The sequence below is a fragment of the Toxotes jaculatrix genome, chromosome 5, assembly GCF_017976425.1.
Source record: "Toxotes jaculatrix isolate fToxJac2 chromosome 5, fToxJac2.pri, whole genome shotgun sequence".
In the NCBI taxonomy this organism is placed as follows: domain Eukaryota; kingdom Metazoa; phylum Chordata; class Actinopteri; family Toxotidae; genus Toxotes; species Toxotes jaculatrix.
This window is the reverse complement of record NC_054398.1, coordinates 22,860,148-22,867,963: the sequence shown is the minus strand read 5'-3', so window position 1 is coordinate 22,867,963 and position 7,816 is coordinate 22,860,148.

Genomic DNA, 7,816 nt, shown 5'->3' with positions numbered 1-7,816 from the left:
AGGTGGATCTTCTACCAAATTCAAGAATTTCCCTTGAAATTCCTGCATATGGATGCAGGAATTAAACTGAAACTTTTAGAGAAGAATTAACTTTAGCAGTTCTTGATCTTGGTTCAAGGCGGAGTTCAGCAACCAGCAAGCAGTAAGTGGGAGCAAATAAACCCAAAAAGGGAGCAGCCAGGCAAAAACCAAAAACAGGATGGAGTCATTAACTAGTAGGCAGGCAAACAAGAACAGAGGCTGAACAACGATGGCCTCTGGGAGCACAACAGACAACCTGACAGAGAACTAGTGTTTGTCGACTGCAGATACTGCAGAACAATGGCTAATTGAGGTCAACGAGAGGCAGGTGTGCTGGCAGGTGAGGCTGAAGAATGGATCTTTTTCACAGCAAACATTTTGACTTTTCACAGGAGGAAAGACTCCGGTATAAAACCGATAACTTTAATTGTGGATCTCTTCCATTTTCAATAAGTGTCCCAGTCAGCAAAGTCAGCGGGCACAGCACAGCAGCACCGCCCTGAAACCTGCACACCAACATGAAAGCAGCCATCACGAATGTTGTTAATTACACCTGTGCTTGTCCTGGTTTGACATGTTGAAATGTCTGCTTTGAAAAAGATCTACAATGGGAACCAACTAATACATCTGGTTTCTGTGCTTCACCTTGTGCACTCGCTGTGTTTGTCGCACATTTCCAGTGAACATGTTCAGGGTTGTCCCCCTATGAAATTTTCATAGTGTCTGAAATGTTTCTGGTTGACTCATTGAGTTGAGTTTCCATATGTCTGCAGTGCTGCAGACGGTGCCTGGGGGACAACCCCACAATGCATAGCGCTGTTATACAGTGGGACTGTATCATAAAAAAGGAAAAATAAACAAGCAGCAGTCATGAGACATGCAGCCCTCAAGAAGTCAGAAATGCCAGGAAATGGACAGAGAATGCGGCAATAATGAAGCTGCCTTCTTTTTTGACTGTCAAAGCCTTTGTAAGTGGAACGGTATATTGGAGTAGTTGCTTTTAACCCTGTGTTCTGTAACTGTGTTCTGTATTCGACAAACTACTATTGACTGTGAAGGAAGAATGTTTTGTTTTTAACCAAAGTGGAGGCCTGAAAAAAAAAAAAAAACATCATCAGGTCACAAGTATTGATCAGCAAACTCCTGCAGACACGTTACGGTTGCACTTACTAATAAAAATTCTTAAAGTCGCCTTGAGTTTACGAGGAGGGGGAGAATACATGGTGAAACAGACACTGGAATGACTGTGATAACCATGAGAGTCTCAGCCGTCCATGCTCACAGTTTGGTCTGGGCTGCCTCATACCAAACTGCCCCCCCTTCCATCCCCGTCTCCCCCCGGGCCAGAATGATCTGTCCATGAAATGGACAGGGCAAATGTCAACACTGAAAAACTAACATCAGGCTGTAGACATTATACAGCCGAGCGTGATTAAAAGGTTTTATTCCAGCAACACAGATATCTATTCATAGTGATTCACTGCTCCCTGATGTACAGTGTGCATTGCTTCATTTTTCCAGAAAACCGATGAGTTCATACAGTACATCGCTCATGTTTAGTGAATTTTACTTTCGTTGCCCACAGTGTTTGGACTGAGACTGTGACTCAGTTTTCAAATGGTGGATATCTAATGAATTGGAATGAAATCTGGCAAATCCCTGCACAGTCAAAACATCCATTATTAAACACAAAGTCTGAGAATAAGGGTGCCAGTCAGCCTTCTTTTGGCAGCTGGTTGGGCAACATTACAGAGAAGAACGATTTTATCATTAATACTGCATGAAACACACATATTTTCTTTCTTACAGAGCCCAGATTGTTAGCATCTGAGAGCTAATTGCTAGTATTTTTTTCAGGCAGTGCGCTAAGTCTGAGGTCAACTTTTACACCAAGCAGATATTCCATTAGTAAATTTATATTACTTCACCAGATCGGATCAACACCCAGACATCAACACTGTTTGATGAGAGGAAAGTAAAAACCAAAAAACAAAAAATGAAAACCAAAGAATTTAACAGGAAATTGTCCAGCAGCTCAGAACTGTAACACGTCTTAATCGTTCCGCTCAAGTTGTCCAATAACCTTTTAAAGGTGAAATTTAAAGTAGGAAAATGTCAGTCCAAGATAGCATTATCAAACACTGCACAAATAAGACTGTGACATACAATACAGGACTGACACAATTAATCTGCTCACATCACGCCCTGAACAAATGTCAGAGCTCAAACACTGAGCAAGGGGAAAAAGATAAGGAAAAAAAGAAAGGTTCTGCCTGGTTGTTTGGCTGAGGAGGCATGCCAACATTTTTCCCCTTCAGTCTGTGATTTTTTTTTCTTCCACCCCGTGCTCCCTCCACTGACTGTGGTTTTAAGCATTCCTGGATGGTTGGAGACTAAACTGTGAACAGATATTACCAGCAATAAGACAGATCCCAGTGAATCCTCCACACCAGCCGAGTAAACATCCACTCACTTTGTAAACAAGTCACATTCCTGGTGTTTGTCACATCCATCAAGCTCTAAGGAGACATCTTAGAAGACAGTGAATTCTCATGTGTGTCTGAAGACACCGTTTCTTTGGAAGCATTAAAGTGGAAAAACAAATTACACAATGTCAGACACAAACATGGATGTTTTACAATAAATGATATTAAGTTAAGTAGGCTGATAACACTTTGCAAGTGGCCTTGTCCCAGTGTTTCAACTTATGCAAGATAATTGTCATTAATTTGTTGAAAACGTTTAACATTAGTGGCACTTCCTTAAAATATTCATTAAACATATTCATTAGTGTCCCATGTACACACACCTTTTTACATACTTTAGTTTCCAGCTCAGCTTATAACATTTTTCTGTTTTTCTACACTTTTCCTGCTTTCCTTCCAATTTTTTTTCAGTTATGTGTAAATAATTGAATGTGATAACTATGCTCACACTGTTTTCACAGTCTGTGTAGTACCCGTCATTACTTTAAGGGAACACAATGGCATATGTTCCCATAAAGTACATTAGTAGTCGCGCATTCAGCACTTGCTGCAAACTTTAAGTTCATTCATCCGGTAAACTGACATGCTGTAGACATTGTAAAGTACAGTTCTTTTCCATCTACTGTGCAACTTTACATTGTTATACGGTGGCCTGTATAGCAGCATCGGTGATGAAAAGCAGTGGAGGCAGACAGCTCTGAGTGAATTTCCAGAAGCCCTCTCCCTTAAAATAACTTCCCAGTCTGGTCCTGCATACCACATCTCTGTGTGCTCTGAACCCCAGCCCGCCCCGATCTGACCACCACCTCACCCTGCTCATACACCTTCAGGACCACCTCAGGACCGTGCTTCCTCTGGTCGTGTTACAGTTTGGTGCCTCCATTCTCCAAAGTCAACAGGGAGAACTTGCACAACTTTTCACCTTAATCACAAACCCGCCTTTGAAAAATAAGAACAGCTGAATCTTTGGCAAATTGTAAAAACAGCTGCCTGCCAACATGAAGAACATCACCACCGTGTGGAGTATTTTCCATATTCTCTGCTGAGGAAAAGAAACTAAAGCCTGTTTTGCATTTTTCATGCACAGGCTTTTAAGCTGATGCAGTTTGTTCCCCTGCTTCATGCAGTGACACAATAAACTCTTGAGGGAGAGCAGCTCCACCCTATCAGCTGGACGGAGCAACGACACAGTTCAGATCTGAAGGCATGAACCCCCCCCTTCCCGAGCTCTCAGGGAGGGGATGATGGGAGTCCACCCTGGTGATTTCCTGCCTGATCCAGACGCTTGGCCTCAGTTCATGGTTTTGGAGGGCATTAGGATGGATGAGGGGATGGAGAGGATGGAGGGTAGGTGGTGAAGGAGGGGAGAAAGATGAGGTGAAACGGAGGGAGGGATGAAAGGAGGGTGGGAGGCAATATAAGACCAGTAATGTGTTGTTCTTGGCTCTCTCTGAAGTCTGTCCCACCCCACTGCAGCGTATCATACACACACACACACACACACACACACACACACACACACACACACACACACACACACACACACACACACACACACACACACACACACACACAAAACAAAACACAACGGATATTTCCATGACAATAGTGTTCCAGCCTGTGGGAGTAACAAAGCAGAGGGACCACGGCACATTTCTCACAGAGGAGGAGAGGGTGAAAGTGTCGCTCAGCGCTGAAGACCTGAGGAATCATCTGCTCCGCTTGTCAGGCTGCAAAACCAAATAAGCAGCATCACGACTTCAGTGGCAAGCTGGTGTCTAGGCAGCCCTCAGGCAAAGTGGTTTGCCAGTGGGGGGGTCTGTGGCAAACTGAGGAATGAACTGTGTAAAATTAATTAACTTTCATGTAGTAGAAGTCACTGGGAATAAGCTGCTGTAGTGGTGGGAGTTAATGGGAAAAGGCGGAGAAACTGGGCCAGGGATGGTTACATAATTTGATTCTAAACCATGCCGACCAGCAGAAATCTTTCCAAAAGAAGGTGACTGGAGCAAACTGGATTTATATGTTACATGTACATGTTTGTTTTGGTCTCCACCAACTCCGGTGAGAAACATCTGACTCTGTAGCTTCTAAATGCTGTAATATGTAACTTGCCAGTTGCTAACTTTGTCTGTCTTTAGCGCTTGACAGGTCATGTACAGAAGATTTTTTTAGATCCTTCTTGCTGAACAGTTGCCCAATAGGCCTTAAAACAAAGAGCAGTGGGAGAGGAAAAAATAGCTGCAGGCTGGAAAATCAAAACAAGGAAGTGAAACACACTACAAAACTGGAGCTGAGGGCATGAAATTAATTCTGTCTGTTAATGATGAAATGTTTGATCACAAGCCATTCAGCAAAAACTGCAACTCAAAATTACCATCAATCCAAAATACGACAGAGAGCTGCAATGTGAATGATTTGTGTCTGAAGTCAATTTAATTGTGACTGCATTGCCTCCCTTTTGGTTCATGTTTCTTAGTTTGTGTTTGCAATTTTGCAATTTTACTTCGTACTTCTCAGTCTTTACAGTAAATGGACAGATGCTCTAGGCGTGGAGATTCTGTTCTGAGGTTCTTTGTTTCTGTTCCCAGTCTTTGCTAAGCTAAACTAATCCTCTGCTGGCTCTTGCTTCATATTTCATGTACAGACATGAGAGAGGAATCAATCTTCTTATCCAAAAGAGTAAAAAAAAGGGTATGTATCTCTCAAAATGTCAGACTATTCTTTTAAAGAATCCAGAATGAATCGTATGAAGGAAGTATGAAGGTAAACTGGCTAAATCTGACAGAAACGATCCTCAGCTAAGTTGTCCTCATTAGGTGCTGTGTGTCTTTTGTTTTCTCCAACAGTCACTAAAAACATGTTTGCTTGAATGGTGTGTATGAGCCTTCCCACAAAGAGTTAATGTAAATCTCATTACATGGTATAAGAAGCCTACTGTGAATGGAATGTAGCTTGGAGACATGGTTAATGGTTCAAGGGGAGGCACGCAAACTACGATATACATGGTCCAAACATAAAATAACATGAGCAGAGCCTCAAAGGTCTCATTAACTCCGTCACACAGGCTGCGTCATCCTCACTCTCCCTCCATTCTTCTTTAACTTCATTCTGTGTCATTTAATACTTATCATGGTGACAATTCTATGTCTGACAGAAGATCAGAGCAATGTGGGAGGATGTAAAATGACGTAACTGAAAGTTGCCTCTAATAAATTCAGAAATGTTAGATATTTATTGGACAATGTGAACATCACAGCCTAAGCCAACAGTTCATGAGGATTAAGTCATTCATGGGGACAGTTGTCTTGATAAATGGGTAATCCTACTTTATACACTGTGTGCACAATTATTAGGCAAGTGAGTATCATCATTTTTATCCATATTTTCCAACTGCAAGCTGTATAAACTTGAATCCTTATTGGAATTAAGCCTACCAGGTGTTGTGTATTTGTGTAATGAGAGAGGGTGTGGCCTAAGGAGACCAACACCCTATATCAAGGTGTGCATAATTGTTAGTCTGTTTCTTTTCCTCAGGCAAAATGGGCCAAAAAAGAGATTGAACTGACTCTGAAAAGCCAACAATTGTAAAAAAGTCTTTCAGGGGGTTGCAGCACTCTTGAAATTGCTAAGATATTGGGGCATGATCACAGAAGCATCAAATGTTTTGTTGCAAACCGTCAAGAAACAAGAAAAAAAGAAGCAAATTAACTGCCAAAGAGAGTAGAATCAAACATGAAGCTACCAGGAACCCATTATCCTCCTCGCTCTCTGGGGGGTGGGGTGGGGGCTGTGATTAGTGTGCATGCTGTCTTACCTGTAAAGCAATATGCTCAAATCTGCGGGCACACCTGAGCAAGTTAGAGTGCCGTCACATTTAATGATGATATACATCTAGCTACTGTCAGTTGTCATTAAATAATTGCTTCAGAAACTCCATAGTTCCTCTTCCAGCTTTTTGAAATTTGACTTTTAATACACTTCTTATTGTCAACTTGATCTGTTGGGACTGAAATGAAAAAAAGGTGGCAGTGATTTGTTCTCTTCATTGTGAACATACGTACAAACATACAAACTGTACAGTGGGTCGCAGCTAGAGCCACAGAACACTATCTCTCTTCCAGCTGTTTGTCCTTGTGAATGAAAGGCCTTTCTTCCTCCAGGACTGATCACAGCAGCAGGGCTGTTTGTGCCAGCACATTACGCTGCTCTCCTGACCCCAACATATGGCCCCGGGGACACACCTCCACCCCGACAGCTGAGTGTTCCATGTGTTCAGTATGAACCTCAGAGGATACATTTACAGTACATACACAACATATCAGCTTTGGAGCATTTTATTTCCTAACTAGGTTTGCAAACATTTTACTCCTCTGACTTATTGTCATTTACTCAAACTCAAAACAGACAGCAATGGTCTCCACAGCATTACACCAGCTATCAGAGCAAACAGGAACTAGCATATAACCACATCAGCTTGAGAGCAGTTGATTGAATTCGACAGCAGTGACGCTCCAATCAGGCTTTCAGCACTGATGTGAGAGATGTTGTGGGGATGTGGGAACAGCATACACCGAAACAGGTCCATACCTCCAGGTCTGGAAGTTTGTCCTGTTGCATGCCACCAACTGCACATCGAGGGCTGATGGAGTCTGTAGATAATGAAAGCAGAGTTAAGTCCAAAGCAAACAGGCATGTCTCTTCTACTGAGGCTGACTCAGAGCCAAGGCCAGTGTCAACATAACCCAGCTCAGACTTATATTGAAGGTTAACAAGCAAATTAATGTTCTGAAACTCAAAGAGGTTGACAAAATGCTGACTCAGCTGCTTGATGCTTAGCTTGTAAAGTAACTGGGACTATGTAGGAGAATCTTTTTTGTTACTCGTGATATTTAACGGATGACATGAAATTAATGCACCACCCAGACTGACAAACAAGTATATTGCCACCATCTTATGTAATTCTGGCACTCCTAAAACCTAAGAACAATTGCAAACTTTCAAAGTTGTTTAATACAGTACAGAAAAGAAAAAAGAAAAAGAAAGAAAACAAAAAATAAAATGTGACACTTTGTCTTGTCCTCAATTCTCACAGAAAGTTCAGACATTTATCTCCACTGGTTTCCTCCTCCCTGCCTTGTGTGTTTTCATTCCTTTTGGTCTTTTGGGAAAAAAGGAGGAGTCATTTTGTTCCAAACCAAAGCTGGACAACATTCGCCAATCAGCAGCTCTGCCTCTCTGACCAGACTGAGACATTAAAAATAAAAGATAAGTCCGGCTTTGAGAAACACAACATCAGAACATGTAAT